Consider the following 12,164-nt stretch of genomic DNA (forward strand, 5'->3'; position numbering starts at 1 on the left):
CAAAGAATGCTCACACTACTGCACAATTGCACTCATCTCACATGCTAGTAGAGTAATGCTAAAAAGTCTTCAAGCCAGGCTTCAGCAATACGTGAACTGTGAACTTCCTGATGTTCAAGCTGGTTTTAGAAAAGGCAGAGGAACCAGAGATCAAATTGCCAACAACTGCTGGATCATGGTAAAAGCAAGAGAGTTCCAGAAAAACATCTATTGCTGCTTTATTGACTATGCCAAAGCTTTTGACTGTGTGGATCACAATAAACTGTGGAAAATTCTTCAAGAGATGGGAATACCAGACCACCTGACCTGCCTCTTGAGAAATCTGTATGCAGGTCAGGAAGCAACAGTTAGAACTGGACATGGAACAACAGACTGGTTCCAAATAGGAAAAGGAGTATGTCAAGGCTGCATATTGTCACCCTGCTTATTTAACTTCTATGCAGAGTACATCATGAGAAACGCTGGGCTGGATGAAGCACAAGCTGGAATCAAGATTTCCGGGAGAAATATTAATAACCTCAGATATGCAGATGACATCACCCTTATGGCAGAAAGTGAAGAGGAACCAAAAAGCCTCTTGATGAAAGTGAAAGAGGAGAGTGAAAAAGTTGGCTTAAAACTCAATATTCAGAAAACAAAGATCATGGCATCTGGTCCCATCACTTCATGGGAAATAGATAGGGAAACAGTGGAAACAATGTCAGACTTTATTTGGGGGAGCTCCAAAATCACTGTAGATGGTGACTGTAGCCATGAAATTAAGACGCTTACTCCTTGGAAGGAAAGTTATGACCAACCTAGACAGCATATTCAAAAGCAGAGACATTACTTTGCCAACAAAGGTCCGTCTAGTCAAGGCTATTGTTTTTCCAGTGGTCATGGATGGATGTGAGAGTTGGACTGTGAAGAAATCTGAGCACCAAAGAATTGATGCTTTTGAACTGTGGTGTTGGAGAAGACTCTTGAGAGTCCCTTGGACTGCAAGGAGATCCAACCAGTCCATTCTAAAGGAGATCAGTCTTGGGTGTTCATTGGAAGGAATGATGCTGAAGCTGAAACTCCAATACTTTGACCACCTGATGCAAAGAACTGACTCATTGGAAAAGACCCTGATGCTGGGAGGGATTGAGGGCAGAAGGAGAAGGGGAACGACAGAGGATGAGATGGCTGGATGGCATTACCGACTCGATGGACATGATTCTGGGTGAACTCCAGGAGTTGGTGATGGACAGAGAGGCCTGGCGTGCTGCGATTCATGAGGTTGCAAAGAGTCAGACACGACTGAGTGACTGAACTGAACTGTAGATGGTTGGATGGCATCACTGATGCAATGGACATGAACTTGGGCAAAGTTTGGGAGATGCTGAGGAGCAGGGAAGCTTGGCACGCTGCAGTCCAATGGGTGGTGAAGAGTTGGAAACAACTTGGCAACTGAACAATATCAAGGCATTCTTTTATGCACAATAAACAGGATTCCAGGGGCACATCTCCCCCAACCCATGCCACATCATAATCATGACTTGTATAGAGGAATATTCCTGCAGACAAGAACATTCAGATCATACCTGTTTCGTTACCCTGATCCTAACCAGGCAATCAGTTCAGTTCAGTTCAGTTCAGTTCAGTTCAGTTGCTCAGTCGTGTCCAGCTCTTTGAGACCCTGTGAATCGCAGCACACCAGGCCTCCCTGTCCATCACTATCTCCCCGAGTTCACTCAAACTCACGTCCAACAAGTCGGTGATGCCATCCAGCCATCTCATCCCCTGTCGTCCCCTTCTCCAGGCAATACCTCCCTCTTATTACCACTTTAAAAAGCCAGGTATTTTAAGAAGGTTGTTAAAATAAATCTTTCTATTCTTAAGCTACAAATTCAGTTTCAATAGTGGAACCAAATTTAAATGACCAGCAATTGACAAAACCAAAAAATGAAAAGAAAAAAAAAAAAAAACAACTCCTTGAAACAATAAAAATATGCTGAATTCCCTGAAAGACCTTCCCCTGCCACTGTAATCAAAATAATGATTATTATGAAATATAAATTTTCAAGGGAGACAAAGCATCTTTTTTTCAGTTTTTATAATAGTTTTCTAGGTTGGATCCTTCTGAATTCATGTAAACAAAGGCATGGTTGGCTTCTTTTTATTCCCCCCTTGGTACTTTGCAAATACTAAAACTGATGGCCAGGATGTTGGTAAGGGGAAAATATTGAAGTAACACAAAAAGAGTAATGTCTGAGCTCAGATTTATTCTATCCACTATACAAAAATACTTGGGTAAAACTCACTGTGGCAGTGTATCGATATTAGATGATAACATCCACAATAAAAATGACATTTTCCAATGATGTTGCTGTACAGAAAAGCGTAGAAAACACCAAGACTGTGTGAAAAACACCTGCTTCTTTCCAGCTTTTCCTTTTGGTTGAGACCAAATGGATTCCCAGAGAAATGCTATAAGCCCTTCAGAGGCACCAGACACCGAGCTCTTCCATTCTTATTTATGGCTTGTCCAGAAGACCCTTTGGTTGTGCAGAGGAGGAATATTAGCTATATGTCCGTCACACTTAATTTGTGAGAGAATTTGGTCACTTAGAGCACGATAATAAAAAGCACACTTAAAAAACATTCAATCGAAAACAACTCGTCAAACACAGAAGACTAGAAACCACCGTGACTCTGCAAAACTCTCACTCAGCACAGAGCTTGCTTTACTTAAACAGTACCCTATCCAGACCATGAGCAAGGGAATCCTAGGACAGAAACACAAAGAGCCTGGATCTCAGAAAGAAGAAGTCAAAAAATATTCTTAACAGCATTTCTCTTTCCTGGAATAAGAGAAGGGAAGAGAGTAGACGCCAGAGGAGGCAATGTGGTCACTTCTTGCCTTTTCTGAGCTGAAACCCCAACAACACTTAACATTCAGATGACTTGCCTGCTTTTTACAGTTCTTTTCTCTTTGAAAAAATTTATTTGGGGAAATATTTAAGACATAGAAAAGGAAACAGCAAATAAGTACCTATGCACCCACCCTTAGTTTAAGAAATAAAATCACACTTTGGTCTTGCTGTTGTTCAGTCACTAAGTCATGTCTGACTCTTTGTGACTCCATGGAGCATGCCAGGCTTCCCTGTCCTCCACTATCTCCTGGAGTTAGCCCAAGTTCCTGTCTACTTAATTGGTGGTTGATGCTATGCAACAACCTCATCTCAAAAAACACTAATCCAGTATATTTAATGCCCTCTGTTTATTCATTACAAATACATCCCCATGGCTGCAATCACCATCTGCAGTGATTTTGAAGCTCCAAAAAATAAAGTCTGACACTGTTTCCACTGTTTCCCCATCTATTTCCCATGAAGTGATGGGACCGGACGCCATGATCTTCATTTTCTGAATGTTGAGCTTTAAGCCAACTTTTTCACTCTCCACTTTCACTTTCATCAAGAGGCTTTTTAGCTCCTCTTCACTGTCTGCCATAAGGGTGGTGTCATCTGCATATCTGAGGTTATTGATATTTCTCCCGAAATCTTGATTCCAGCTTGTGCTTCCTCCAGCCCAGTGTTTCTCATGATGTACTCTGCATAGAAGTTAAATAAGCAGGGTGACAATATGCAGCCTTGACATACTCCTTTTCCTATTTGGAACCAGTCTGTTGTTCCATGTCCAGTTCTAACTGTTGCTTCTTGACCTGCATATAGGTTTCTCAAGAGGTAGGTCAGGTGGTCTGGTATTCCCATCTCTTTCAGAATCTTCCACAGTTTATTGTGACCCACACAGTCAAAGGCTTTGGCATAGTCAATAAAGCAGCAATAGATGTTTTTCTGGAACTCTCTCACTTTTTTGATGATCCAGTGGATGTTAGCAAGTTGATCTCTGGTTCCTCTGCCTTTTCTAAAACCAGCTTGAACATCAGGAAGTTCACAGTTCACGAATTGCTGAAGCCTGGCTTGGAGACTTTTGAGCATTACTCCACTAGCATGTGAGATGAGTGCAATTGTGCAGTAGTGTGAGCATTCTTTGGCATTGCCTTTCTTTGGGATTGGAATGAAAACTGACCTTTTCCAGTCCTGTGGCCACTGCTGAGTTTTCCAAATTTGCTGGCATATTGAGTGCAGCACTTTCACAGCATCATCTTTCAGGATTTGAAATGGCTTAACTGGAATTTCATCACCTCCACTAGCTTTGTTCGTAGTGATGCTTTCTAAGGCCCACTTGACTTCACATTCCAGGATGTCTGGCTCTAAGTGAGTGATGGGTTTGCCTTTTCCAATCATTTTTGGTAGTTTTATTTTGTGTATATGTAACCTTTAACAATTCTTGAATTGTGTTATATGTTTTTAACCTTTATATACTTTTTTAAATTTGCTAACCATTATATATTTTTAAACTTTTTAACATTTGTATAGCTTTATGTATTTAACTTTTACATATTCTTCAATTTTCTAAAGTATCACAGTTTATGTTTCTTTTATAAATATACTTGGCTCTAGTTTATTAATTTTCAGTGCTGCATAGTAGTCCTTTGTGTGAATATACCACCATGAGTTTATCCATTTTTCTGTTGATGACTTAGTGTTTGCTATGATAAACACTTTTACAAAACACATTTTGCTGTGAGCATCTCTGTCTCCTGGACACGTTGCCATGGGGCATATTCCTGTGGGTCATTGAGTGTAGGGCAAGTGAATCTGCAACTTTATCCAGTATTGTAAAACTGATCTCCAGTGTGGCTACACCAATTTACATTCCCCCTGCTGTGTGTAGGGCTTGTCATAATGTAGTATTGGCAGGTTTTTTAAATTTCTGTCATTGTGATAGGTATGAAATTATAATCATCTTCTCAAGGGATTATTAGTTATTTCTGTTTCCTCATCAGTGAGGTTCCGCATCACCATGTTTTTTTAGTGTGTTACTTTTTTATTGTATTGTTTGTCCTTTTCATAGTGATGAGAATGATTTCTTCTGTATGCACTGCATACTAAGTCTCTGTTGATTGTACACGCTGCAGACATCTTTTTCACTCTTATCGTGATGTCTTTTGATGAACAAAATGTTCATTGTAGTATATGCCATTCATATTTTTTATAATTTGTACTTTACCAGTTTTATTTATTTCATGTCAGAAGTCTTAAAGATATTCTTCTTTGTTTTCTTCTAACTTTTTTGAGTTTTTTATCTTCATATTCAAATTTTTAATATATTTGTTTTCTTCTAAATTTTTTGAGTTTTTTATCTTCATAGTCAAATTTTTAATATATCTTAACTCAATTTCTTTATGAAATAGTATGGCATAGTGATTAAGAGCGTGGAATCTGAATCTAGACTGCTTGAGCTCACATCTGAGCTCTATAACTTTTTAGCCAGTCACTTAGCCTTTATGTGCCTTAGTTTCTTAATCTGTAAAATGGGTTTAAAACTAACAGTGTCTATTGATAGATAAGTGTGAAGTTGCAACAAGGATATGCAAAAAACTCTTGGAACCGTACCTACTAAATGTGTTTAAATGATTAATGCTATTACCTAAAGTAGGGATCTAATTTTATTTTTGTATGTGGATAGCCAAATTTTTCACTCCTTTATGTTATTTAGTCCCTGTCTCTCTCACTTTCTAACAATGCCATTTCTGTCACACATCAGCTTTCATGCAGTATGAGCATTTTTCTAGCTTCTTTATTCTTCCATTGGTCTATTTGTCTATCCTCTAGAAAAATTTCCAGTCTACTTTTAAAATTCCCTCAGTCTAGAAGTCTCTGAAGTTGTCATTCTGGCCTCTTCTTCTTTAATCTACAATCCCACTTGAACAACATTTTTTTTTCTTTTTAAAATTCATTTACTTTTTAATTGAAGGATAATTGCTTTACAGAGTTGTTGTTGTTTTCTATCAAACCGCAACGTGAATCAGGCACAGATGTACATATGTCCCCTCCCTCTTGAACCTCCCTCCCATCTCCCTCCCATCCCACCTCTCTAGGTTGATACAGAGCCCCTGTTTGAGTCCCCTGAGACATACAGCAAATTCCCATTGGCTGTCTATTTTACATATGGTAATATAAGTTTCCATGTCACTTTTTCCCTATATCTCACCCTCTCCTCCCCTCTCCCTTTGTCCATAAGTCTGAACAACATTATTTGTAGTTGTTTGATAAATAACTGAAGGACAAGGGCACTCTTGGTTCCCTGGGGATGCCAAAACAATATAACACAAACTAGGGAACTTAAACTAGTTGTCTCTCATTTCTAGAAGCTCGAAATTCAAAATCAAGATGTTGGCAGAGTCATAGTCCCTCAGGGACCTATAAAGAAATCCTCCCTTTTCTTTCCCTAGCTTCGCATGCTTTGCTGACAATCTTTGGTGTCCCTTGGTTTACAAATTTATTGTCAAATCCTCCATCTTCATGTGGCATTTTTCCTGTGCCCCTGTTTTTACATGGAGTTCTTTTTGTAAAGACATCAATCATATTGGATTAAAGATCCCACCTACCCCTGTAGGGCCTCATCTTAACTAATTATGTCTGCAACAACTCTTATTTTCAAACCAGGTAACATTCTGAGGGACTGGGAGTTGGGACTTTCTTTTGTGTGGGGGTACCATTCAACCCATAACAAGAGCACAGCCAAAAATGCTAACGTTTGAATTCAATCACATCTTTCAATCCTCACTTGAACACTGCGATCTACCTGCTGAGAATTCTTGTCTTTCTCTTTCAGTTACAGTGGTTCAATCCTCCTAGAACAAGTTGTCCTAACTCAGACAAATTTTAAACCAAATAACTGCAAAATTCAAAGAACCATCTATTTCAGGAGGTGGCAAAGAATGAAGATTTTAGAATCTTACCCCCCAGAAATCCTGATTTAGTGGTTCGAGTTGATCAATGCCAATGCAGATAGTCAAGGGACCACACTTTGGGAAGCACTAATCCAGACAACAGTGTTATAAGGCACGTTTCTAAGGAAGGAGCAATCTGTGGCATAGCCCACCTCATTACTCAACATGCAGGCAGCTGCTCATCAAGCCAAAGGTCTTGGAAAAGGCTGTCTGCAGAGAACTTGAGTTTTCTTGATAATTTCTCTGGAAAGTTAGATTAATACCACTTCAGAGTTTAAATCCCACCCTTAGAGGATCACAGAATTGAACTGGTTTCATTTTTAATTAGTAATTCAATTGTGTCTTCAATTTTCACAGGCTGCAAATTCCCTCAAGGTCTAAAGTAGGACACTGCAGGAATCTATTCTACATTAATAAAGCTTGGACCAGAGTTGCTTTTTTATCCGGAAAAATAAAATTAAAAGACAACAGCTGGTATTTGTTAAAATCCCACTACATGCCAGCGTTTTTCTGGGCACTACTGATACAGCATTGAACAAAATAGACATAATCCCTGTTATTGCAGAGCTCTTATTCTCATTAATGGGAGATGATTGGGAAGCAAGAAAAATTAGTGAAATATGTGAAAACTCCAGGATGATAGACATTTTCGACTGTTTCGTTTAATACTGCATTCCAAGTGCCTAGAATGGTCATTGGCACATAGTTGCAGGTCAACAAATGTATGTGTGGGTGCGTGCTAAATTGCTTCATTTGTGTTCAACAATTTGCAATTCGACTGATCCTGGCCCACCAGACTCCTCTGACCATGGGATTCTCCAGGCAAGAATACTGGAGAGGGTTACCATGCCCTCCTCCTGGGGATCTTCCTGACTCAGGGATTGAACCCACATCTCTAACGTCTCCTGCATTGGCAGGCGGGTTCTTGACCACCAGCACCACATACATATGTTGACTACCAAATAGTGATAAGTGCAATGGTAAAATAAGGTAGGAATATGGAATAAAGTGTGGGAGGGGATATGATTTTAAATGAGAGAATCAGGAAAAGGTTCATAGAGAAAAGGGTCTTTGGAGTAAAGATCTGAAGGAAGTGAGGATGCAAGCCATGCATGTACCTGAGAAAGAAAGGGGCCAGAACTCAGCCTGTGCAAGGGCCCTGAGGTGGGAGCAAACTTGGTATATCCAAGGAATAGGGTGGAGACAAGGAAAGGAGGGAGAGAGAGGTAGGAACATGGAAAGATAAGGCCTTTAGGGATGGACAGATTGGGAAGAGCCAAATGTACCCTTGTAATGAGCTTGGCATTTGCTCTGAGAAGGGAAGACACCAAGGGTTTAAACAGTGGAGTGATAGAAACTACTCATATTTAACAAGAGTATATTCAGCTGCTGTGTTTTGAATACACTGAAGTGCATAAGCAGGAAGTCATCGCAAAAACCCACAAAAAATTAGAGTGTCTTGGAACAAAATGGTAGTAGTAGTATGATAAGAAGGAATAGGTATATTTTGAAGACTTGGGCAACAGGATTTGCTGATGGATGGAATGTCAGATGTGAGAAAAAGAGAGTAGTTGAAGATGTAGCCAGGCAAATGGGTGACAAAGGGAGACAGACATGTTCTGTATATTGATTGTGGCAGTGATTTCATGACATATACATCAGTTGAAATTCATTGAATTGTGCACTTTAAATGGACAGTCTAATGGGCATAAATTATATCTCAAAAGTTGATTAAAAATTTTTTAAAAGAGAATAAAGCTAGGGCTTTTATCTTAAGCGACCAAAATAACAGAGTTGCAATTTACATAACTGCAAAAGACAAAAAGAGAAGGCTATTTTGTTGATGGGGAAATAGCAGGAGCTGAAACTCTCATTGAGCTTGAAATACCTATAAGATATGGAAGCAGAGATGTTAAACAGACAGTCAGATATAAAAATCTGGGATTCAGGAAATAAGCGAGGCTGGAAATACACATATGGAAGTCATAACACATAGATAAAGCCGTAAGGCTGTATAAGATTATTACAAGACTGAATATAGATAGAAAATAGAAGAGAGCTAAGGACCAATCCCTGAGATGCTCCAGCATTAAGAGGTGGTGAAGATGAGGAGGAAAAGCAAAGATCCTGAGAAGGAGCAGCAGTGATTAAGGAGGACAAGAAGTGGAGTCTGGTGCCCAAGAAGGCTAGGGAAGGGAGGTTTCAGAGAGAGAGGGACAATCCTGTGGCAAACACTCCTGATAAAACAGGCTAAATGAAGACTGAGAACTGCTCATTCATATAGGCAACCTGGAGGTCATTATTAATGGGCTGATAGTGAAGAAAGAGAAAAGAGACACTAGAGTTTCCCCTTATAGTTAATCCAATCATGGAGTTTTACTGCAAGAAATGGGGAGTGAGTGGTAAGTGAAGGAGAAAGTGGGGTCAAGGGAGAGTTTCCTTAAGATGAGAGAAATCACAGCATGTTTTCTCACTGATGGGAATGACCTAGCAGAGAAAGAAATGTCAATGCCTTAAAGGAGCTAGGGGGAAGTTGTTGGAGCATTTTTTTCTGAGTAGGAGGCAATGGAATTGAGAGCATCGGCAGAAGTGGTGGCTTGTGTCAGGAGCCCAGAGAGCTCTTTAGTCATAGAAACAAGGAGGAGACTGAAGCACAATAAAGGGAGGTGAGGCCAGGGGAGCTGCTGCTACATCTTCTCTTATTGCTTCTATTTTCTCAATGAAAGAAGAAGCAATATAATCATAGACAGTGAGCGTGAGTGAGAGGGACTTCCCAGGTGGCTTAGTGGTAAAGTGCTGAGGTCCAGCCTCAGTAGAGTCCAGGGATATCCTCAGGATGGACGACATCGGCGAATGAAGATAGATAAAGAGATAAAGAAAGAGACAACACGGGATGACCAAGCTTCAGTGAGCGAGGCCCATTTACTTTATTTTTCTTGGGGCTTTTATACCCTGAGCTATACATATAGCAAGGTGAAAAATGCAGAGTCAACTCAACATTCCATCAGTAATAACTTTTATCAATATCAGGTTCCTTCTTGTAAGTCTTATTCTCTGTACATCATCTTCTGTTCCAGAGGCCTGTTGATATTCCATGACCTCTTTTTGATAAATGTTGGTCAGCCAGAACAATAATCTTCCTTTAAAGTGTTTCTTCTTAAATTCTTAGCCTGCATCACCCTTAAAGTATGGAGTTGCATTTTTATGGAGCAAAGATTCAGCAGGTTACAGCAAAGAAAGAACTTATTAACTCGAAGTCTAATGTTGCTGATGTTAAAGCTGCTGCTTATTATTTTTATATCTTAACTATATGCACTCCCAGGAACACAATGGATAAGGGATGTGAGAACTTGGCAGCAAGCATAGGCTCAACAATGTTGCAAGAGTCTGGATAAACCAGCCAAGTAAGCTAGAATGCTAACAGAGGGTTTGAAACACTCCTTTCATGCCCAGGAGATTTATCAACTAGAGCCCTAAGTTAACTCTTTAGGTCAGGGACAGCCCCCTGCTAATGTCAGAAGAGCTGGTGAAAGACATAAAATAATAAGACAGACAGATTCTGGTTTAGGGGTAGATGCTCGAGCAGATCCAGGGGGTCTGTCGAGTCCTGAGGCCTTGCTTATCAGGACTCTTCCGCATGACCTTGTCATGGGTCGAATGGCCCAGGGAGTCCCTCGAGTCCTGCATGATCTTGTCATGGGTGGGCTCTCCCATGCTGGCTCCTGGCAGTAAAGAATTTGCCTGCCAATGCAGTAGACACAGGTTCAATCCCTAGGTCAGGAAGATCCCCTGGAGAAGGAAATAGCAACCCACTCCAGTATTCTTTTTTGGAAAATCCCCTTAGACAGGGGAGCCTGATGGGCTACAGTCCATGGGGTCACAAAGAGTTGGACATGACTGAGCAACTAAGCAAAAACACACATGGGTGAGAAACTGTTGGAGACTTGAGAAGAGAGAGCAAACTACACTAATAGCCAGCTAGTAGCTGCTGCTGCTGCTGCTGCTAAGTCGCTTCAGTCGTGTCTGACTCTGTGCGACCCCATTGACGGCAGCCCACCAGGGTCCCCCATCCCTGGGACTGGCAAACCCCAGCCCCTTGGCCCACCTCTCTTTATATGGCCCATGAGTTAAGAATGACTTTTACATTTTTTCCAAGTAAAATGTAAAGATAACTATAGCCTTTTAGTGAGAACAGGTGCTTGAAGAGCTCAGGATATTTCCTCTCCACTCACAAAGTCTGTAATATCTACTAATGGCCTTTTAGGAAAAAACTGACTTCATGTAGGAGAATGAGAGTGAGTGGGTTGAGACTGTACAGCAAGACATGCCAGACAACAGGAAGGCGCTGGGCAGGAGCTTGAGAGAATGTCAACCCACGGAATCTTCACACAAGCACTGCAAGTGAAATATTAATAACCCAATTTTAGAGATACGCTAATTGGCTTTCAGGGAAGTTCAGTAACTTTCTCAAGGTCACACAAACAGTAAGTGTTGGGATAATGACTTAATTAGCGAATATACAGCTACCTCAATTCCTGTTTCCTTTCCACTCTGTCATGTCGCGTCACAGAAGACTGTGGTCTCCTTCCCTTTACCTAGATTTCTTGTACCTGCAATGGCATATAGATGCATAAAGGAAGCAGCACTTGAAGTCAATGAGCCACTTGTCAAGCCGGACAGATGTAGGGGTAGACCTCGCCCTGCTCTTGGCTTTGTGACCTTGAATAAGCTATGTAGCATGTCCAAGTCTCTGACTTTCTCTTCTGTAAAATCAGATTAGTAATAATTGCACCATTTAAAGTTGTTGATCAGTTCAGTCACTCAGTCGTGTCCAACTCTTTGTGACCCCATGCACTGCAGCATATTAGGCTTCACTGTCCATCACCAATTCCCTGAGGTTATTCAAACTCATGTCCCTCGAGTCAGTGATGCCATCCAACCATCTAATCCTCTGCCTTTCCCTTCTCCTCCCACCTTCAATTTCCCCAGCATCAGGATCTTTTCCAATGAATCAGTTCTTCGCATCAGATGGCCAAAGTATTGCAGTTTCAGCTCCAGCATCAGTCCCTTTAATGAATATTCAGGACTGATTTCCTTTAGGATGGACTGGTTGGATCTCCTTGCCATCCAAGGGACTCTCTAGAGTCTACTTCAACACCACAGTTCAAAAGCATCAATTCTTTGGCCCTCAGCTTTCTTTATAGTCCAACTCTCACATCCATACATGACTACTGGAAAAACCATAGCTTTGACTAGACAGACCTTTGTTAGCAAAGTAATATCTCTGCTAGTCAGCCATTCTTTACCTGTAAAAATGATGGTTTCATATGTTTCAAAC

This window comes from Ovis canadensis, chromosome 1 (assembly GCF_042477335.2).
Source record: "Ovis canadensis isolate MfBH-ARS-UI-01 breed Bighorn chromosome 1, ARS-UI_OviCan_v2, whole genome shotgun sequence".
Lineage (NCBI taxonomy): Eukaryota > Metazoa > Chordata > Mammalia > Artiodactyla > Bovidae > Ovis > Ovis canadensis.